Source organism: Scyliorhinus torazame, chromosome 26 (assembly GCF_047496885.1).
Source record: "Scyliorhinus torazame isolate Kashiwa2021f chromosome 26, sScyTor2.1, whole genome shotgun sequence".
Classification (NCBI taxonomy): Eukaryota; Metazoa; Chordata; class Chondrichthyes; order Carcharhiniformes; family Scyliorhinidae; genus Scyliorhinus; species Scyliorhinus torazame.
In genome coordinates this window covers 5,842,540-5,866,322 of record NC_092732.1, presented here as the reverse complement: position 1 = coordinate 5,866,322, position 23,783 = coordinate 5,842,540, and the positions used below count along the sequence as shown (strand labels likewise).

The 23,783-nt window shown below is 46.1% G+C and overlaps 1 non-coding gene across 1 annotated transcript; it reads left to right on the top strand.

The window, feature by feature from the left end:
- The first annotated feature begins 23,418 nt into the window (after positions 1–23,418).
- On the top strand, positions 23,419–23,500 carry trnas-cga (transfer RNA serine (anticodon CGA)). The gene has a single exon. It is a non-coding gene; the product is annotated as a tRNA-Ser (tRNA).
- Positions 23,501–23,783: the final 283 nt, after the last annotated feature.

Here is a 23,783-nt window from a genome sequence, read left to right as displayed (position 1 = left end):
TGATAGAGGTTTATAAGATGATCAGGGGATTAGATAGAGTAGACAGTCAGAGACTTTTTCCCCGGGTGGAACAAATCATTACAATGGGACATAAATTTAAGGTGAATGGTGGAAGATATAGGGGGGGATGTCAGAGGTAGGTTCTTTACCCAGAGAGTAGTGGGGACATGGAATGCACTGCTTGTGGAAGTAGTTGAGTCGGAAACATTAGGGACCTTCAAGCAGCTATTGGATATGTACATGGATTACGGTAGAATGATATAGTGTAGATTAATTTGTTCTTAAGGGCAGTACGGTAGCATTGTGGATAGCACAATTGCTTCACAGCTCCAGGGTCCCAGGTTCGATTCTGGCTTGGGTCACTGTCTGTGCGGAGTCAGCACGTCCTCCCCGTGTGTGCGTGGGTTTCCTCCGGGTGCTCCGGTTTCCTCCCACAGTCCAAAAGGTGTGCAGGTTAGGTGGATTGGCCGTGATAAATTTCACTTCGTCCAAAATTGCCCTTAGTTTTGGGTGGGGTTGCTGGGTTGTGGGGATAGGGTGGAGGTGTTGACCTTGGGTAGGGTGCCCTTTCCAGGTGCCAGTGCAGACTCGATAGGCGGGTTCTGTGCTGTATTTTTCTATGTTCTAAGCTGAACATTTCCCATCATTCACCACCCTTTGCCTTCTTCCAGCTAGCCAATTTCTAATCCAAACTGCTAAATGACCCTGAATCCCATGCCTCCGTATTTTCTGCAGTAGCCTACTGTGGGGGACCTTTTCAAACGCTTTACTGAAATCCATATACACCACATCCACCTGTTTGGTCACCTTCTCAAAGAACTCAATAAGGTTTGTGAGGTCTATAGTTACCGTGGTTGTCTCTACTCCCCTTCTTGAACAAGGAGACAGCATTTGCTAACCTCCAGTTTCAGGCACTATTCCTGTAGACAAAGATGACTTAAAGATCAAAGCCAAAGGCTCAGCAATTTCCTCCCTAGCTTCCCAGAGAATCCTAGGATAAATCCCATTCGGCCCAGGGGACTTATCTATTTTCACACTTTCCAGAATTGCTAACACCTCCTCCTTATGAACCTCAAGCCCTTCTAGTCTAGTAACCTGAATCTCAGTATTCTCCTCGACAACATTGTCTTTTTGCTGTGTGAAAACTGACAAAAATTATTCATTTAGCACCTCTCCTATCTCCTCTGACTCCAAGCACAACTTCCCGCTACTGTCCTTGACTGGCCCTACTCTTACCCTAATCATTCGTTTATTCCTGACTTATAGAAAGCTTTAGTTTTATCCTTGATCCTACCTGCCAAAGACTTCTCATGTCCCCTTCTAGCTCTTATTAGCTCTCTCTTTAGGTCCTTCCGAGCTAACTTGTAACTCTCGAGCGCCCAAACTGAATCTTCATGTCTCATCTTTACATAAGCCTCGTTCTTCCTCTTGAAAAGTGTTTCGACTGCTCTAGTAAACCACGGTTCCCTTGCTCGACCAATTCCTCCCTGCCAGACAGGTACATACTTATCAAGGACACGTAGTAGCTGTTCCTTGAACAAGCTCCACATCTCCATTGTGCCCATCCCCTGCAGTATTCCTCTCCATCCGATGCATCCTAAGTCTTGCCTCATCGCATCATAATTGCCTTTCCCCCAGATATAACTCTTGCCCTGCGGTATATACCTAACCCTTTCCATCACTAAAGTAAACGCAATGGAATTGTGGTCATTTTCACCAAAGTGCTCCCCTACCTCCAAATCTAACACCTGTCCTGGTTCATTGCCCAGTACCAAATCCAATATGGCCTTGCCTCTCGTTGGCCTACCTACAGGTCAGTGTTTAACCATACCCCCAGGTTCCAGCGGCCTTCATTTCCAGAGTGGGAGAGAGAGACGGAGCTGAAGTGCAGCTTGTGAAGCAGGTAAGTGTTTAAACTTACCAGCCAGGTTCCAGCGGCCTTCATTTCCGTGAGCGGGAGAGAGAGAAGGAGCCGTAGTCCAACGTGGGAATCAGGAAAGTGTTTAAACATACTCGTAGGTTCCAGTGGCCTTCATTTCTGGGATCGGGAGAGAAAGAAGGAGCCGGAATGCAGCTTGTGGATCCGGTAAGTGTTTAACCTCAATACCAGGTTCCAGCGGCCTTCATTTCCGGGAGCGGGAGAGAGAGAGAGAGCTGGGGTGCAGCTTGGGAACCAGGAAATTGTTTACAATTGCTCCCAGCTTCAATCGGCCTTCGTTTCCCGGAGCAGGAGACAGAGAGAGGGAGCCGGAGTGCAGCAGGTAAGTGTTTAAACTTAGCCCCAGGTTCCAGCGGCCTTCATTTCCGAGAGCGGGAGAGAGAGGGGGCCGGAGTTCAGCTTGTGAAGCAGATAAGTGTTTAAACTTACCCCCAGGTTCCAGCGGCATTCATTTCCGGGAGCGGGAGAGAGAGAGGGAGCCGGAGTGCAGCTTGGGAAGCAGGTAAGTGTTTAAACTTACCCCCAGGTTCCAGCGGGCTTAATTTCTGGCAGCGGGAGTGAGCGCGAGCCGGTGTGCAGCTTAGGAAGCAGGAAAGTATTTAAACACACTCAGGTTCCAGCGGCCTTCATTTCCGGGAGCCGGAGTGCAGCTTGTGAAGCCGGTAAGTGTTTACACTTACCCCCAGGTTCCAGCGGCCTTCATTTCCGGAGCGGGAGAGAGAGAGGGAGCCGGAGTGCAGCTTGTGAAGCCGGTAAGTGTTTACACTTACCCCCAGCTTCCAGCGGCCTTCATTTCCGGGAGCACGAGAGAGGGAGCCGGAGTGCAGCTTGAGAATCAGGAAACTGTTTAAACTTACTCCCAGGTTCCAGCGGCCTTCATTTGCGGGAGCGGGAGAGAGAGAGCGAGCCGGAGTGCAGCTTCTGAAGCAGGTAAATGTTTAAATTTACCCCCAGGTTCCAGCGGCCTTCATTTCCGGGAGCGGAGAGTGAGATGGAGACGGAGTGCAGCTTGTGAAGCAAGTAAATCTTTAAACATACCCCCAGGTTCCAGCGGCCTTCATTTACGGGAGCGGGAGAGAGACAGGTAGCCGGAGTGCAGCTTGGGAATCAGGTAGGTTCTGTAAATAAGTTGATCGGTCCGAAATAAGGTGGGTGAACATGCGGCATGGGTTGGTACCTGGGACGTCGAAGTTTTGGCCATTTCGGAGCCATGGATAGAGCAGGGACAGGAATTGTTGTTACATGTGCCGGGGTTTAGATATTTCAGAAAGCTCAGAGAAGGTAGTATAAGAGTGGGAGGGGTGGCATTGTTAGTCAGGGGCAGTATTACGGTGGCAGAAAGGACGTTCGATGAGGACTGATCTACTGAGGTGGTATGGGCTGAGGTCAGAAACAAGAAAGGAGAGGTCACCCTGCTGGGAGTTTTCTACAGGCCTCCGAAAAGTTCCAGAGATGTAGAGGAAAGGATTGCAAAGATGATTCTGGATTGGAGCGAAGTAACAGGGTAGTTGTTATGGGGGACTTTAACTTTCCAAATATTGACTTGAAACGCGAGAGTTCGAGCACGGTAGATGGGTCATTTTTTTGTCCAATGTGTGGAGGAGGGTTTCCTGACAGTATGTAGATAGGCCAACGAGAGGCGAGGCAATATTAGATTTGGTACTGGGAAATGAACCAGGACAGGTGTTAGATTTGGAGGTAGCTGAGCACTTTGGTGATAGCGACCACAATTCGATTACGTTTACTTTCGCAATGGAAAAGGATAGGTATATACCGCAGGGCACGAGTTATAGCTGGGGGAAAGGCAATTATGATGCGATAAGGCAAGACTTGGGATGCATCGGACGGGGAGGGAAACTGCAGGGGGTGGGCACAATTGAAATGTGGAACTGGTTCAAGGAACAGCTACTGCGTGTCCTTGATAAGTTTGTCCCTGTCAGGCAGGGTGGAATTGGTTGAGCGAAGGAACCATAGTTTACTAAAGTAGTTGAATCACTTGTTAAGAGGAAGAAGGAGGCTTATGTAAACATGAGACGTGAAGGTTCAGTTAGGGCGCTGGAGAGTTACAAGTTAGCTAGGCAGGACCTAAAGAGAGAGCTAAGAAGAGCCAGGAGAGGACATGAGAAGTTTTTGGCAGGTAGGATCAAGGATAACCTTAAAGCTTTCTATTGATGTCAGGAATAAAAGAATGACTAGGGTAAGAGTGGGGCCAGTCAAGGACAGTAGTGGGAAATTGAGTGTGGAGTGCGAGGAGATAGGAGAGGTGCTACATGAATATTTTCCGTCAGTATTCACACAGGAATAAGACAATGTTGGTGAGGAGAATACTGAGATTCAGACAACTTGACTAGAAGGGCTTGAGTTTCTTAAGGAGAAGGTGTTAGCAATTCTGGAAAGTGTGAAAATAGATAAGTCCCATGGGCCGGATGGGATGTATCCTAGGATTCTATGGGAAGCTAGGGAGGAGATTGATCTTTGATCTTTGTCATCTTTGTCTACAGGAAAAGTGCCAGAAGACTGGAGGATAGCAAATGTTGTCCCCTTGTTCAAGAAGGGGAGTAGAGACAACCCCGGTAACTATAGACCAGTGAGCCTTACTTCTGTTGTGGGCAAAGTCTTGGAAGGGTTGACAAGAGATAGGGTGCACAATCATCTGGAAAGGAATAATTTAATTAGAGATAGTCAACACGGATTTGTGAAGGGTAGGTCGTGCCTCACAAACCTTATTGCGTTCTTTGAGAAGGTGACCAAAGAGGTGGAAGAGGGTAAAGCAGTTGATGTGGTGTATATGGATTTTAGTAAAGGGTTTGATAAGGTTCCCCACGGTAGGCTATTGCAGAAAATACAGAGGCATTGGATTCAGGGTGATTTAGTAGTTTGGATCAGAAATTGGCGAGCTGGAAGAAGGCAAAGTGTGGTGGTTGATGGAAAGTAGATTTAGGAATGGGTTTAGGAGGAACTTCTTCACCCAAACAGTTGTGAATCTATGGAATGCCTTGCCCAGTGAAGCTGTAGAGGCTCCTTCATTAAATGTTTATAAGATAAAGATAGATCGTTTTTTGAAGAATAAAGGGATTAAGGGCTATGGTGTTCGGGCCGGAAAGTGGAGCTGAGTCCACAAAAGATCAACCATGATCTCATTGAATGGCTGAGCAGGCTCGAGGGGCCAGATGGCCTACTCCTTCTTCTAGTTCTTATGTTCTTATGTTGCCTGGTCTGGAGGGAAGATCTTATGAGGGAAGGCTGAGGGACTTGAAGTTATTTTCTTCAGAAAGAAGAAGTTTAAGAGCTGACTTGATTGAGGCATACAAGATGATCAGAGGATTAGATAGGGTGGACAGTGAGAGCCTTTTTCCTCGGATGGTGATGTCAAGCACGAGGGGACATAGCTTTAAATTGAGGGGTGATAGGTATAGGACAGATGTCAGAGGTAGGTTCTTTACTCAGAGAAGTAAGTGGCGTGGAAGGCCCTGCCTGTAAGAGGAGTCGACTCGCCAACAATAAGGGCATTTAAATGGTCATTCGATAAACATATGGATGATAAGGGAATAGTGTAGATGGGCTTAGAGTGGTTTCAAAGCTCGGCGCAAAATAGATTGCCGAAGGGCCTGTACTGCGCTATAATGTTCTATGTAGGGCCCTGTTTACATAGACTGTTTTCTGTAGGACACTTTCCATAGAATGTTTACTGTGGAGGACTGTTTACATAGACTGTTGTGTGCCTCAATGTTAGGACACTGTTTATATAGACTGTTTACTGTGGGACACTCTTTATATAGAATGTTTGCAGCAGGGCACTGTTTATATAAACAGTTTACTGTATGGTACTGTTCACATAGACTGTTTGCAGCAGGGCACTATTTATATAGACTTTGTTGACTGTGGGGCACTGTTAACATAGACTGTACACTGTCGAACACTGTTTAGATAGACTGTTTACTGTAGAGTTAAGTTTACATTGACTCTATTTACTGTCTGCAGGGCACTCTTCACATAGACTCTGTCTACTGTAGGGCACTGTTTACATTGACTGTTTACTGTGGGGAAACTGTTGAAATAGATGTTCGGCATAGGGCACTATTTAGATAGACTGTTTACTGTAGGGCACTGTTTGCAGAGACTCTTTTCTGTAGTACAATGTTTACATATACTGTTTACAAGCATTGTCTGGCAACTTTGAATCTATCTATATATATATGTTTCAGGAACATACCTCTTCATTCACCTGAGGAAGGAGCAGTGATCCGAAAGCTAGTGACATCGAAACAAACCTGTTGGACTTCAACCTGGTGTTCAACTAGTATGGCAGGGGGGTGGGCACGGGAGCAATAGGTCAGAAGGTGAGAGCATTGAAGGAGAACTAGGGAATAGGGACAGTGTGGCTCTGAGGCAGAGCAGACGGGGAGAAGTTGCTGAACACAGCGGGTCTGGTGGCCTGAAGTGCATATGTTTTAATGCAAGGAGCATTACGGGTAAGGCAGATGAACTTAGAGCTTGGATTAGTACTTGGAACTATGATGTTGTTGCCATTACAGAGACCTGGTTGAGGGAAGGGCAGGATTGGCAGCTAAACGTTCCAGGATTTAGATGTTTCAGGCGGGATAGAGGGGGATGTAAAAGGGGAGGCGGAGTTGCGCTACTTGTTCGGGAGAATATCACAGCTATACTGCGAGAGGACACCTCAGAGGGCAGTGAGGCTATATGGGTAGAGATCAGGAATAAGAAGAGTGCAGTCACAATGTTGGGGGTATACTACAGGCCTCCCAACAGCCAGCGGGAGATACAGGAGCTGATAGGTAGAAAGATTTTGGAAAAGAGTAAAAACAACAGGGTTGTGGTGATGGGAGACTTCAACTTCCCCAATATTGACTGGGACTCACTTAGTGCCAGGGGCTTAGACGGGGCGGAGTTTGTAAGGAGCATCCAGGAGGGCTTCTTAAAACAATATGTAAACAGTCCAACTAGGGAAGGGGCAGTACTGGACCTGGTATTGGGGAATGAGCCCGGCCAGGTGGTAGATGTTTCAGTAGGGGAGCATTTCGGTAACAGTGACCACAATTCAGTAAGTTTTAAAGTACTGGTGGACAAGGATAAGAGTGGTCCGAGGATGAATGTGCTAAATTGGGGGAAGGCTAATTATAACAATATTAGGCGGGAACTGAAGAACATAGATTGGGGGCGGATGTTTGAGGGCAAATCAACATCTGACATGTGGGAGGCTTTCAAGTGTCAGTTGAAAGGAATACAGGACCGGCATGTTCCTGTGAGGAAGAAAGATAAATACGGCAATTTTCGGGAACCTTGGATGACGAGTGATATTGTAGGCCTCGTCAAAAAGAAAAAGGAGGCATTTGTCAGGGCTAAAAGGCTGGGAACAGACGAAGCCTGTGTGGCATATAAGGAAAGTAGGAAGGAACTTAAGCAAGGAGTCAGGAGGGCTAGAAGGGGTCACGAAAAGTCATTGGCATATAGGGTTAAGGAAAATCCCAAGGATTTTTACACGTACATAAAAAGCAAGAGGGTAGCCAGGGAAAGGGTTGGCCCACTGAAGGATAGGCAAGGGAATCTATGTGTGGAGCCAGAGGAAATGGGCGAGGTACTAAATGAATACTTTGCATCAGTATTCACCAAAGAGAAGGAATTGGTAGATGTTGTGTCTGGAGAAGGGGCTGTCGATAGCCTGGGTCACATTGCGATCCAAAAAGACGAGGTGTTGGGTGTCTTAAAAAATATTAAGGTAGATAAGTCCCCAGGGCCTGATGGGATCTACCCCAGAATACTGAAGGAGGCTGGAGAGGAAATTGCTGAGGCCTTGACAGAAATCTTTGGATCCTCGCTGTCTTCAGGGGATGTCCCGGAGGACTGGAGAATAGCCAATGTTGTTCCTCTGTTTAAGAAGGGTAGCAAGGATAATCCCGGGAACTACAGGCCGGTGAGCCTTACTTCAGTGGTAGGGAAATTACAGGAGAGAGTTCTTCGAGACAGGATCTACTCCCATTTGGAAGCAAATGGACGTATTAGTGAGAGGCAGCACGGTTTTGTGAAGGGGAGGTCGTGTCTCACTAACTTGATAGAGTTTTTCGAGGAGGTCACTAAGATGATTGATGAAGGTAGGGCAGTAGATGTTGTCGATATGGACTTCAGTAAGGCCTTTGACAAGGTCCCTCATGGTAGACTAGTACAAAAGGTGAAGTCACACGGGATCAGGGGTGAACTGGCAAGGTGGATACAGAACTGGCTCGGCCATAGAAGGCGGAGGGTAGCAATGGAGTGATGCTTTTCTGATTGGAGGGCTGTGACCAGTGGTGTTCCAAAGGGATCAGTGCTGGGACCTTTGCTCTTTGTAGTATATATAAATGATTTGGAGGAAAATGTAACTGGTCTGATAAGTAAGTTTGCAGACGACACAAAGGTTGGTGGAATTGCGGATGGCGATGAGGACTGTCTGAGGATACAGCAGGATTTAGATTGTCTGGAGACTTGGGCGGAGAGATGGCAGATGGAGTTTAATCCGGACAAATGTGAGGTAATGCATTTTGGAAGGTCTAATGCAGGTAGGGAATATACAGTGAATGGTAGAACACTCAAGAGCATTGAAAGTCAAAGAGATCTAGGAGTACAGGTCTACAGGTCACTGAAAGGGGCAACACAGGTGGAGAAGGTAGTCAAGAAGGCATACGGCATGCTTGCCTTCATTGGCCGGGGCATTGAGTATAAGAAATGGCAAGTCATGTTGCAGCTGTATAGAACCTTAGTTAGGCCACACTTGGAGTATAGTGTTCAATTCTGGTCGCCACACTACCAGAAGGATGTGGAGGCTTTAGAGAGGGTGCAGAAGAGATTTACCAGAATGTTGCCTGGTATGGAGGGCATAAGCTATGAGGAGCGATTGAATAAACTCGGTTTGTTCTCACTGGAACGAAGGAGGTTGAGGGCGACCTGATAGAGGTATACAAAATTATGAGGGGCATAGACAGAGTGGATAGTCATAGGCTTTTCCCCAGGGTAGAGGGGTCAATTACTAGGGGGCATAGGTTTAAGGTGAGAGGGGCAAGGTTTAGAGTAGATGTACGAGGCAAGTTTTTTACGCAGAGGGTAGTGGGTGCCTGGAACTCGCTGCCGGAGGAGGTAGTGGAAGCAGGGACGATAGGGACATTTAAGGGGCATCTTGACAATTATATGAATAGGATGGGAATAGAAGGATACGGCCCCAGGAAGTGTAGAAGATTGTAGTTTAGTCGGGCAGTATGGTCGGCACGGGCATGGAGGGCCGAAGGGCCTGTTCCTGTGCTGTACATTTCTTTGTTCTTTGTTCTTTGTTCTAAGACTTCTTAATGTACTCACCCCAGTCCAACGCCGGCATCTCCACATCACTGTTGATATAGACTGTTTACTGTAGGACACTGTTTATATGTCCTGGCTTGACACAATTCACACCTCCTTAACCTGGGGTTACCCCTTCTCTGGATATGGAAGATTTAATCACCTGCTAATGGTCGCATTCCAAGCATTGTTTGGCATCTTTGAATTTGTCTATATATATGTTTCTGGAACATACCTCTTCATTCACCTTCGGAAGGAGCAGTGATCCGAAAGCTAGTGACATCGAAACAAACCTGTTGGACTTTAACCTGGTGATGTAAGACTTTGTACTGTGCTCACCCCAGTCCAACGACGGCATAGAACATAGAACAATACAGCGCAGTACAGGCCCTTCGGCCCACGATGTTGCACCGAAACAAAAGCCATCTAACCTACACTATGGCATTATCATCCATATGTTTATCCAATAAACTTTTAAATGCCCTCAATGTTGGCAGGTTCACTACTGTAGCAGGTAGGGCATTCCACGGCCTCACTACTCTTTGCGTAAAGAACCTACCTCTGACCTCTGTCCTATATCTATTACCCCTCAGTTTAAAGTTATGTCCCATCGTGCCAGCCATATCCATCCGCGGGAGAAGGCTCTCACTGTCCACCCTATCCAACCCCCTGATCATTTTGTATGCCTCTATTAAGTCTCCTCTTAACCTTCTTCTCTCCAACGAAAACATCCTCAAGTCCATCAGCCTTTCCTCATAAGATTTTCCCTCCATACCAGGCAACATCCTGGTAAATCTCCTCTGCACCCGCTCCAAAGCCTCCACGTCCTTCCTATAATGCGGTGACCAGAACTGTACGCAATACTCCAAATGCGGCCGTACCAGAGTTCTGTACAGCTGCAACATGACCTCCCGACTCCGGAACTCAATCCCTCTACCAATAAAGGCCAACACTCCATAGGCCTTCTTCACAACCCTATCAACCTGGGTGGCAACTTTCAGGGATCTATGTACATGGACACCTAGATCCCTCTGCTCATCCACACTTTCAAGAACTTTACCATTAGCCAAATATTCCGCATTCCTGTTATTCCTTCCAAAGTGAATCACCTCACACTTCTCTACATTAAACTCCATTTGCCACCTCTCAGCCCAGCTCTGCAGCTTATCTATATCCCTCTGTAACCTGCTACATCCTTCCACACTATCGACAACACCACCGACTTTAGTATCGTCTGCAAATTTACTCACCCACCCTTCTGCGCCTTCCTCTAGGTCATTGATAAAAATGACAAACAGCAACGGCCCCAGAACAGATCCTTGTGGTACTCCACTTGTGACTGTACTCCATTCTGAACATTTCCCATCAACCACCACCCTCTGTCTTCTTTCAGCTAGCCAATTTCTGATCCACATCTCTAAATCACCCTCAATCCCCAGCCTCCGTATTTTTTGCAATAGCCTACCGTGGGGAACCTTATCAAACGCTTTGCTGAAATCCATATACACCACATCAACTGCTCTACCCTCGTCTACCTGTTCAATCACCTTCCCAATGAACTCAATAAGGTTTGTGAGGCATGACCTACCCTTCACAAAGCCATGCTGACTATCCCTGATCATATTATTCCTATCTAGATGATTATAAATCTTGTCTCTTATAATCCCCTCCAAGACTTTACCCACTACAGACGTGAGGCTCACCGGTCTATAGTTGCCGGGGTTGTCTCTGCTCCCCTTTTTGAACAAAGGGACCACATTTGCTGTCCTCCAGTCCTCTGGCACTATTCCTGTAGCCAATGATGACATAAAAATCAAAGCCAAAGGTCCAGCAATCTCTTCCCTGGCCTCCCATAGAATCCTAGGATAAATCCCATCAGGTCCCGGGGACTTATCTATTTTCAGCCTGTCCAGAATTGCCAACACCTCTTCCCTACGTACCTCAATGCCATCTATTCTATTAGCCTGGGGCTCAGCATTCTCCTCCACAACATTATCTTTTTCCTGAGTGAATACTGACGAAAAATATTCATTTAGTATCTCGCCTATCTCTTCAGACTCCACACACAATTTCCCATCCCTGTCCTTGACTGGTCCTACTCCTTCCCTAGTCATTCGCTTATTCCTGACATACCAATAGAAAGCTTTTGGGTTTTCCTTGATCCTTCCTGCCAAATACTTCTCATGTCCCCTCCTTGCTCGTCTTAGCTCTCTCTTTAGATCCTTCCTCGCTACCTTGTAACTCTCCATCGCCCCAACCGAAACTTCACACTTCATCTTCACATAGGCCTCCTTCTTCCTCTTAACAAGAGATTCCACTTCCTTGGTAAACCACGGTTCCCTCGCTCGACGCCTTCCTCCCTGTCTGACCGGTACATACTTATCAAGAACACGCAGGAGCTGATCCTTGAACAAGCCCCACTTATCCAGTGTGCCCAACACTTGCAGCCTACTTCTCCACCTTAACCCCCCCAAGTCACGTCTAATGGCATCATAATTGCCCTTCCCCCAGCTATAACTCTTGCCCTGCGGTGTATACTTATCCCTTTCCATCATTAACGTAAACGTCACCGAATTGTGGTCACTGTCCCAAAAGTGCTCTCCTACCTCCAAATCCAACACCTGGCCTGGTTCATTACCCAAAACCAAATCCAACGTGGCCTCGCCTCTTGTTGGCCTGTCAACATATTGTTTCAGGAAACCCTCCTGCACACACTGTACAAAAAACGACCCGTCTATTGTACTCGAACTATATCTTTTCCAGTCAATATTTGGAAAGTTAAAGTCTCCCATAATAACTACCCTGTTACTTTCGCTCATATCCAGAATCATCTTCGCCATCCTTTCCTCTACATCACTAGACCTATTAGGAGGCCTATAAAAAACTCCCAACAGGGTGACCTCTCCTTTCCTGTTTCTAACTTCAGCCCATACTATCTCGGAAGAAGAGTCCCCATCTAGCATCCTCTCCGCCACCGTAATACTGCTCTTGACTAGCAGCGCCACACCTCCCCCTCTTTTGCCTCCTTCTCTGAGCTTACTAAAACACCTAAACCCCGGAACCTGCAACATCCATTCCTGTCCCTGCTCTATCCATGTCTCCGAAATGGCCACAACATCGAAGTCCCAGGTACCAACCCACGCTGCCAGTTCCACTACCTTATTTCGTATACTCCTGGCATTGAAGTAGACACACTTCAAACCGCCTACCTGAACACTGGCCCCCTCCTGCGATGTCAAATCTGTGCTCCTGACCTCTATACTCTCATTCTCCCTTACCCTAAAACTACAATCCAGGTTCCCATGCCCCTGCTGCATTAGTTTAAACCCCCCCAAAGAGCACTAACAAATCTCCCCCCCAGGATATTTGTGCCCCTCAGGTTCAGATGTAGACCATCCTGTCTGTAGAGGTCCCACCTTCCCCAGAAAGAGCCCCAGTTATCCAAAAATCTGAATCCCTCCCGCCTGCACCATCCCTGTAGCCACGTGTTTAAATGCTCTTTCTCCCTATTCCTCATCTCACTATCACGTGGCACGGGCAACAACCCAGAGATAACAATTCTGTTTGTTCTAGTTCTGAGCTTCCATCCTAGCTCCCTGAAAGCCTGCCTGACATCCTTGTCCCCTTTCCTACCTATGTCGTTGGTACCAATGTGGACCACGACTTGGGGCTGCTCCCCCTCCCCCCTAAGGACCCGGAAAACACGATCCGAGACATCACGTACCCTTGCACCTGGGAGGCAACATACCAAACGTGAGTCTCTCACGCTCCCACAAAATCTCCTATCTGTGCCCCTGACTATAGAGTCCCCAATTACTAATGCTCTGCTCCTCTCCCCCCTTCCCTTCTGAGCAACAGGGACAGACTCCGTGCCAGAGGCCCGTACCCCATGGCTTACCCCTGGTAAGTCCCCCCCCCCACAAGTATCCAAAGCGGTATACTTGTTTCTCAGGGGAACGACCGCAGGGGATCCCTGCACTGACTGTTTTTTCCCAGTCCCCCTTATAGTTACCCACCTATCTCCAATCTTTGGTGTAACTAATTCCCTGAAGCTGCTATCTATGTATGACCCCTTCTGCCTCCCGAATGATCCAAAGTTCTTCCAACTCCAGCTCCAGTTCCCTAACTCGGTCTTGGATGTGGCATCTCCACATCACGGTTTATATAGGCTGTTCACTGTGCTGCACTATTTACATAGACTCTGTTTACTGCAAGGCACTGTTTACAAAGACTGCTTACAGTAGGGCACTGTTCATTTACACTTTACTGTAGGGCACTGTTTATATAGATTGTTTATGGTAGGGCACTGTTTACAACGACTGTTTTCTGTAGGACACTTTTTACGTACACTATTAACTTTAGGGCACAGTTGATATAGACTGTTTACTCTATGGCACTGTTTATATATACTGCTTACTGCACGGCACTGTTTACATTGATTGCTTTTGTAGAGCACTGTTTATATAGACTGTTTACTGTAGGGCACTTCCCACAGACTGTTTACTGTAGGGCACGTTTATATAGACTGTTTGCTGTAGGGCACTGTTTATATAGACTGTTTACTGTAACGCACTGTTTACATTGACTGTTTTCTGTTAGACACTCTTTATCGACTGTTTACTGTGGGACACTGTTTACATAGACGCAGTTTACTGTTGGGCAATGTTTACATAGCCTGTTTACTGTAGGGCACTGTTTACATAGACACGGTTTACTGCATGTAGGGCTGTCTTCACATAAACTCTGTCTACTGTAGGGCACTGTTACATAGACTGTTTTCTGTAGTGCAATGTTTACAGAGACTGTTTACTGTAGGGCACTGTTTTCATAGACTGTTTACTGTAGGGCATTGTTTATATAGACTGTTTAATGTCGGGCACTGTTTATATAGACTGTTTACTGTAGAGCATTGTTTATAGAGACTGTTTACTGTAGGGCACTGTTTATATAGACTGTTTACTGCATGGCACTGTTCATACAGGCTGTTCACTGTGTGGCACTGTTTACATAGACTCTGTTTACTGCAAGGCACTGTTTACCAAGACTGCGTACAGTAGGGCACTGTTTCTATACACTGTTTACTTTAGGGCACGTTTGTTTACAAAGATTGTTTACGGTAGGACACTGTTTACAAAGACTGTTTTCTGTAGGACACTGTTTACGTACACTATTAACTTTAGGGCACGGTTGATAGAGACTGTTTACTCTATGGCACTGTTTATATAGACTGCTTACTGCAAGGCACTGTTTACATTGATTGCTTTTGTAGGGCACTCGTTACCGAGACTGTTTACTGTAGGGCACTTCCCACAGACTATTTATTGTAGGCCACGTTTATATAGACTGCTTACGGTAGGGCACTGTTTACATAGACTGTTTCCTGTAGGACACTGTTTATCGACTATTTACTGTGGGACACTGTTTACGTACACAGTTCAGCGTAGGGCACTGTTTATATAAACTGTTTACTGTAGGGCACTGTTTATATATACTGTTTACTGTAGTACAATTTTACAGCGACTGTTTATTGTAGGACACTGTTTTCATGGACTGTTTACTGTCGGGCACTGTTTATATAGACTGTTTCCTGTAGGGCACTGTTTACATAAACATGCCCTGCAGTGAACAGTTTATGTAGTCTGTTTACTGCATGATACTGTTTATACAGTCTGTTTACTGTTCGGCAATGCTTACATAGAAGGGCACTGTTTACAAAGATTGCTTACAGTAGGTCACTGTTACTGTAGGGCACTGTTTATATATACACTGTTTACTGTAGGGCACTGTTTATATGGACTGTTTACTGTAGGGCACTGTTTACAACGACTGTTTTCTGTAGGGCACTGTTTACAATGACTGTTTTCTGTAGGACACTGTTTATGTACACGATTAACTTGAGGGCACTGCTGATATAGACTGTTTACTGTTTAACATAGAACATAGAAAATACAGCACAGAACAGGCCCTTCGGCCTGTGGGACACTAATTATATAGGCTGTTTACTGCAGGACACTGTTTACATAGACTGTTTGCAGCAGGGCGCTGTGTATATAGACTGTTTACTGAAGGTTACTGTTACATAGACTGTTTACCGTAGGGTACTGTTACAAAGACTGTTTACAGTGGGGTACTGTTTTATATACTGTGTACTGTAGGGCAATTTTTACATAGACTGTTTGCAGCAGGGCACTGTAGGGTGATGTTAATATAAATGTGTTTCCTGCAAGGCACTGTTTACATAGACTGCTTGCTGTAGGACACTATTTATTGTAGATCACTGTTTACATAGACTGATTACTGCACGGCTCTGTTTACATTGTCTGTTTGCAGCAGGGCACTGTTTATATAGGCTGTTTGCTGTAGAGTACTGTTTACATAGACTGTTTACTGTATGTAGGGCACTCATCTCATAGACTCTGTTTACTGTAGGGCACTGTTTAGAGAGACTGTGTACTGTCGGGAACTGTTTACATAGACTGTTTTATGTAGGCCACTGTTTGTGTTTACTGTAGGGCACTATTTACATAGACTCTGTTTTCTGCAAGGCACTGATACAAAGACTGCTTACAGTAGGGCACTGTCTCGGTGCCCTACTGTATCACTGCATCACTGACACGATGTCGTGGATCGTTTTTTCCGGGTCCTTAAGGGGGAGAGGGAGCAGCCCCAAGTCGTGGTCCACATTGGCACTAACGACATAGGTAGGAAAGGGGACAAGGATGTCAGGCAGGCTTTCAGGGAGCTAGGATGGAAGCTCAGAACTAGAACAAACAGAGTTGTTATCTCTGGGTTGTTGCCCGTGCCACGTGATAGTGAGATGAGGAATAGGGAGAGAGAGCAATTAAACACGTGGCTACAGGGATGGTGCAGGCGGGAGGGATTCAGATTTCTGGATAACTGGGGCTCTTTCTGGGGAAGGTGGGACCTCTACAGACAGGATGGTCTACATCTGAACCTGAGGGGCACAAATATCCTGGGGGGGAGATTTGTTAGTGCTCTCTGGGGGGGGGGTTAAACTAATGCAGCAGGGGCATGGGAACCTGGATTGTAGTTTTAGGGTACGGGGGAATGAGAGTATAGAAGTCAGGAGCACAGAATTGACGTCGCAGGAGGGGGCCAGTGTTCAGGTAGGTGGTTTGAAGTGTGTCTACTTCAATGCCAGGTGTATACAAAATAAGGTAGGGGAACTGGCAGCATGGGTTGGTACCTGGGACTTCGATGTTGTGGCCATTTCGGAGACATGGATAGAGCAGGGACAGGAATGGATGTTGCAGGTTACGGGGTTTAGGTGTTTTAGTAAGCTCAGAGAAGGAGGCAAAAGAGGGGGAGGTGTGGCGCTTCTAGTCAAGAGCAGTATTACGGTAGCGGAGATGATGCTAGATGGGGACTCATCTTCCGAGGTAGTATGGGCTGAGGTTAGAAACAGGAAAGGAGAGGTCACCCTGTTGGGAGCTTTCTATAGGCCTCCAAATAGTTCTAGGGATGTAGAGGAAAGGATGGCGAGGATGATCCTGGATAAGAGCGAAAGTAACAGGGTCGTTATTATTGGAGACTTTAACTTTCCAAATATTGACTGGAAAAGATATAGTTTGAGTACATTAGATGGGTCGTTTTTTGTACAGTGTGTGCAGGAGGGTTTCCTGACACAATATGTTGACAGGCCAACAAGAGGCGAGGCCACATTGGATTTGGTTTTGGGTAATGAACCTGGCCAGGTGTTGGATTTGGAGGTAGGAGAGCACTTTGGGGACAGTGACCACAATTCGGTGACGTTTATGTTAGTGATGGAAAGGGATAAGTATACACCGCAGGGCAAGAGTTATAGCTGGGGGAAGGGCAATTATGATGCAATTAGACGTGACTTGGGGGGGATAGGTTGGAGAAGTAGGCTGCAAGTGTTGGGCACACTGGATAAGTGGGGCTTGTTCAAGGATCAGCTACTGCTTGTTCTTGATAAGTATGTACCTGTCACGCAGGGAGGAAGGCATAGAGCGAGGGAACCGTGGTTTACCAAAGAAGTCGAATCTCTTGTAAAGTGGAAGAAGGAGGCCTATGTGAAGATGAGGTGTGAAGTTTCAGTTGGGGTGATGGATAGTTACAAGGTAGCGAGGAAGGATCTAAAGTGAGAGCTAAGATGAGCAAGGAGGGGACATGAGAAGTATTTAGCAGGTAGGATCAAGGAAAACCCAAAAGCTTTCTATAGTTATGTCAGGAATAAGCGAATGACTAGGGTAAGAGTAGGACCAGTCAAGGACAGGGATGGGAAGTTGCGTGTGGAGTCTGAAGAGATAGGCGAGATACTAAATGAATATTTTTCGTCAGTATTTACTCAGGAAAAAGATAATGTTGTGGAGGAGAATGCTGAGACACAGGCTATTAGAATAGATGGCATTGAGGTACGTAGGGAAGAGGTGTTGGCAATTCTGGACAGGCTGAAAATAAATAAGTCCCCTGGGCCTGATGGGATTTATCCTAGGATTCTCTGGGAGGCCAGGGAAGAGATTGCTGGACCTTTGGCTTTGATTTTTATGTCATCATTGGCTACAGGAATAGTGCCAGAGGACTGGAGGATAGCAAATGTGGTCCCTTTGTTCAAAAAGGGGAGCAGAGACAACCCTGGCAACTATAGACTGGTGAGAAGTGTGAGGTGATTCACTATGGAAGGAATAACAGGAATGCGGAATATTTGGCTAATGGTAAAGTTCTTGGAAGTGTGGATGAGCAGAAGGATCTAGGTGTCCATGTACATAGATCCCTGAAATTTGCCACCCAGGTTGATAGGGTTGTGAAGAAGGCCTATGGAGTGTTGGCCTTTATTGGTAGAGGGATTGAGTTCCGGAGTCAGGAGGTCATGTTGCAGCTGTACAAAACTCTGGTACGGCCGCATTTGGAGTATTGCGTACAGTTCTGGTCACCCCATTATAGGAAGGAGGTGGAGGCTTTGGAGCGGGTGCAGAGGAGATTTACCAGGATGTTGCCTGGTATGGAGGGAAAATTTTATGAGGAAAGGCTGATGGACTTGAGGTTGTTTTCGTTGGAGAGAAGAAGGTTAAGAGGAGACTTAATAGAGGCATACAAAATGATCAGGGGGTTAGATAGGGTGGACAGTGAGAGTCTTCTCCCGCGGATGGAAATGGCTGGCACGAGGGGACATAGCTTTAAACTAAGGGGTAATAGATATAGGATAGAAGTCAGAGGTAGGTTCTTTACGCAAAGAGTGGTGAGGCCGTGGAATGCCCTACTTGCAACAGTAGTGAACCCGCCAACAGTGAGGGCATTTAAAAGTTTATTGGATAAGCATATGGATGATAATGGCATAGTGTAGGTTAGATGGCTTTTGTTTCTGTGCAACATCATGGGCCGAAGGGCCTGTACTGCGCTGTATCGTTCTATGTTCCATGTTACTGTAGACCACTGGTTATATAGACTGTTTACTGTAGGGCACTGTTTATCTCGACTGTAAACTGTTGGCCACTAATTACATTGACTGTTTTCTGTAGGACACTGTTTACATACACTAACTGTATGGCACTGTTTATATAGACTCTGTTTACTGCAGGGCACTGTTTAAATATACTGCTTAATATAGGGCACTGTTTACATGGACTCTTTACTGTAGGGCACTGATTACATAGACTTTATTTACTGTAGGGCACTGTTAACATCAAATTTGTTTACTGTTTACGATTTAGTTTGTTTACTGTTGGGCACTGTTTACATAGACTGTTTACTGTCGCATACTGTTTGCATAGACTGTTTACTGGGAAGTACTGTTTACATAGACTCGGCTTACTGTATGTAGGGCACTCTTCACATAGACTCTTTTTACGTAGCTCACTGTTTTCATAGACTGTTTACCGTAGGGCACTGTTTACATGACTGTTTTCTGTAGGGCACTGTTTAAATTGACTGTTTACTGTACAGCACTGTTGACATAGACTGTTTACTGTGGGAAACTGTTTACAGAGACTGTTTACTGGTGGGCACTTTTTACAGAGACTATTTACTGTGGGTAAATATTTACATAGGCTGCTCAGCGTAATGCACTGCTTATATAGACTGTTTACTGCAGGACACTGTATACAGAGACTGTTTTCTGTAGTACAATGTTTACGTAGACGGTTTACTGTACGTCACTGTTTTTATAGACTGTTTACTGTAGGGCACTGTTTACACAGATTGTTTACCGTAGGGTACTGCTTATATAGACTGTTTACTGCAGGACACTGTTTACAGAGACTGTTTTCTGCACGGCACTGTTTACAGACACTGTTTGCAGCAGGGCACTGTTTATATAGACTGTTTACTGTAGAGTACTGTTTACATAGACTCGGTTTACTGTATGTAGGGCACTCTTCACATCGACCCTGTTTACTGTAGTGCAGTGTTTACATACTGTTTACTGTAGGGCCATGTTTACATACACTTTGAATTCTTTGAGGAGGTGACCAAGCATGTGGATGAAGGTAAAGCAGTGGATGGATTTTAGTACATGGATTTTAGTAAGGCATTTGATAAGGTTCCCCATGGTAGGCTTCTGCAGAAAGTAAGGAGGCATGGGATAGTGGGAAATTTGGCCAGTTGGATAACAAACTGGCTAACCGATAGAAGTCAGAGAGTGGTGGTGGATGGTAAATATTCAGCCTGGATCCCAGTTACCAGTGGCGTACCGCAGGGATCAGTTCTGGGTCCTCTGTTGTTTGTGATTTTCATTAATGACTTGGATGAGGGAGTTGAAGGGTGGGTCAGTAAATTTGCAGACGATACGAAGATTGGTGGAGTTGTGGATAGTAAGGAGGGCTGTTGTCGGCTGCAAAGAGACATGGATAGGATGCAGAGCTGGGCTGAGAAGAGGCATAGAACATAGAACATAGAACAATACAGCGCAGTACAGGCCCTTCGGCCCACGATGTTGCACCGAAACAAAAGCCATCTAACCTACACTATGCCATTATCATCCATATGTTTATCCAATAAACTTTTAAATGCCCTCAATGTTGGCGAGTTCACTACTGTAGCAGGTAGGGCATTCCACGGCCTCACTACTCTTTGCGTAAAGAACCTACCTCTGACCTCTGTCCTATATCTATTACCCCTCAGTTTAAAGTTATGTCCCCTCGTGCCAGCCATATCCATCCGCGGGGGAAGGCTCTCACTGTCCACCCTATCCAACCCCCTGATCATTTCGTATGCCTCTATTAAGTCTCCTCTTAACCTTCTTCTCTCCAACGAAAACAACCTCAAGTCCGTCAGCCTTTCCTCATAAGATTTTCCCTCCATACCAGGCAACATCCTGGTAAATCTCCTCTGCACCCGCTCCAAAGCCTCCACGTCCTTCCTATAATGCGGTGACCAGAATTGTACGCAATACTCCAAATGCGGCCGGACCAGAGTTCTGTACAGCTGCAACATGACCTCCCGACTCCGGAACTCAATCCCTCTACCAATAAAGGCCAACACGCCATAGGCCTTCTTCACAACCCTATCAACCTGGGTGGCAACTTTCAGGGATCTATGTACATGGACACCTAGATCCCTCTGCTCAGCCACACTTTTAAGAACTTTACCATTAGCCAAATATTCCGCATTCCTGTTATTCCTTCCAAAGTGAATCACCTCACACTTCTCTACATTAAACTCCATTTGCCACCTCTCAGCCCAGCTCTGCAGCTTATCTATATCCCTCTGTAACCTGCTACATCCTTCCACACTATCGACAACACCACCGACTTTAGTATCGTCTGCAAATTTACTCACCCACCCTTCTGCGCCTTCCTCTAGATCATTGATAAAAATGACAAACAGCAACGGCCCCAGAACAGATCCTTGTGGTACTCCACTTGTGACTGTACTCCATTCTGAACATTTCCCATCAACCACCACCCTCTGTCTTCTTTCAGCTAGCCAATTTCTGATCCACATCTCTAAATCACCCTCAATCCCCAGCCTCCGTATTTTTTGCAATAGCCTACCGTGGGGAACCTTATCAAACGCTTTGCTGAAATCCATATACACCACATCAACTGCTCTACCCTCGTCTACCTGTTCAGTCACCTTCTCAAAGAACTCAATAAGGTTTGTGAGGCATGACCTACCCTTCACAAAGCCATGCTGACTATCCCTGATCATATTATTCCTATCTAGATGATTATAAATCTTGTCCCTTATAATCCCCTCCAAGACTTTACCCACTACAGACGTGAGGCTCACCGGTCTATAGTTGCCAGGGTTGTCTCTGCTCCCCTTTTTGAACAAAGGGACCACATTTGCTGTCCTCCAGTCCTCTGGCACTATTCCTGTAGCCAATGATGACATAAAAATCAAAGCCAAAGGTCCAGCAATCTCTTCCCTGGCCTCCCATAGAATCCTAGGATAAATCCCATCAGGTCCCGGGGACTTATCTATTTTCAGCCTGTCCAGAATTGCCAACACCTCTTCCCTACGTACCTCAATGCCATCTATTCTATTAGCCTGGGGCTCAGCATTCTCCTCCACAACATTATCTTTTTCCTGAGTGAATACTGACGAAAAATATTCATTTAGTATCTCGCCTATCTCTGCAGACTCCACACACAATTTCCCATCCCTGTCCTTGACTGGTCCTACTCTTTCCCTAGTCATTCGCTTATTCCTGACATACCTATAGAAAGCTTTTGGGTTTTCCTTGATCCTTCCTGCCAAATACTTCTCATGTCCCCTCCTTGCTCGTCTTAGCTCTCTCTTTAGATCCTTCCTCGCTATCTTGTAACTATCCATCGCCCCAACCGAAACGTCACACTTCATCTTCACATAGGCCTTCTTATTCCTCTTAACAAGAGATTCCACTTCCCTGGCAGAAGGAGTTTAACCCTGAAAAGTGTGAGGTTGTCCATTTTGGAAGGACATATGTATGCGGAATACAGGCTTAACGGTAGAGTTCTTGGCAATGTGGAGGAGCAGAGAGATCTTGGGGTCTAGGTTCATACATCTTTGAAAGTTGCCACTCAAGTGGATAGAGCTGTCAGAAGGCCTATGGTGTGCTCGCGTTCATTAACAGAGGGATTGAATTTAAGAGCCGTGAGGTGGTGATGCAGCTGTACAAAACTTTGGTAAGGCCACATTTGGAGTACTGTGTACAGTTCTGGTCGCCTCATTTTAGGAAGGATGTGGAAGCTTTGGAAAAGGTGCAAAGAAGATTTACCAGGATGTTGCCTGGAATAGAGAGTAGGTCTTATGAGGAAAGGTTGAGGGTGCTAGACCTTTTCTCATTAGAACGGAGAAGGATGAGGGGCGACTTGATAGAGGTTTATAAGATGATCAGGGGAATAGATAGAGTAGACAGTCAGAGACTTTTTCCCCGGATGGAACAAACCATTACAAGGGGACATAAATTTAAGGTGGAAGATATAGGAGGGATATCAGAGGTAGGTTCTTTACCAGAGTGGAGTGGGGGCATGGAATGCACTGCCTGTGGAAGTAGTTGAGTCGGAAACATTAGGGACCATCAAGCAGCTATTGGATAGGTACATGGATTATGGTAAAATGATCTGGTGTAGATTTATTTGTTCTTAAGGGCAGCACGGTAGCATTGTGGATAGCACAATTGTTTCACAGCTCCAGGGTCCCAGGTTCGATTCCGGCTTGGGTCACTGTCTGTGCGGAGTCTGCACATCCTCCCCGTGTCTGCGTGGGTTTTTTCCGGGTGCTCTGGTTTCCTCCCACAGTCCAAAGATGTGCAGGTTAGGTGGATTGGCAATGATAAATTGCTCCTAGTGTCCAAAATTGCCCTTGGTGTTGGTTGGAGGTGTTGAGTTTGGGTAGGGTGCTCTTTCCAAGAGCCGGTGCAGACTCAGGGGTGCCGAATGGCCTCCTTCTGCACTGTAAATTCAATGATAATCTATGATTAATCTAGGACAAAGGTTCGGCACAACATCGTGGGCCGAAGGGCCTGTTCTGTGCTGTATTTTCTATGTTCTATGTTCTATGTACACTCTGTTTACTGTAGGGCACTGTTTACATAGACTGTTTACTGTGGGAAACTGATAATATTGACTGTTTACTGTAGGGCACAGTTTACTGAGACTGTTTTCTGAAGTACAATGTTTATATAGACTGTGTACTGTCGGGGACTGTTTACATAGACTGTTTACTGTAGGGCACTTTTTATAGAGACAGTGGCTGCGATGGCCGAGTGGTTAAGGCGTTGGACTCGAAATACAATGGGGTTTCCCCGCGCAGGTTCGAACGCTGCCCGCAGCGGATGGGCACATAGCCTTGATGGGGCTGGTCTAGCATTGGGCTAAATGGCTCGCTTTGCAAGCAGACCAAAGCATACCAGCAGCACGGTGCAATTCCCGTACCATCCTCCTCGAACAGGCGCCGGAACTGGGCGACTAGGGGCTTTTCACAGTAGCTTCATTTGAAGCCTACTTGTGACAACAAGCGTTTTCATTTTCATTTTCTGTAGGCCACTGTTTATATAGACTGTTTAATGCATAGCACTGTTTATACAGGCTGTTTACTGTATGGCACTGTTGATACA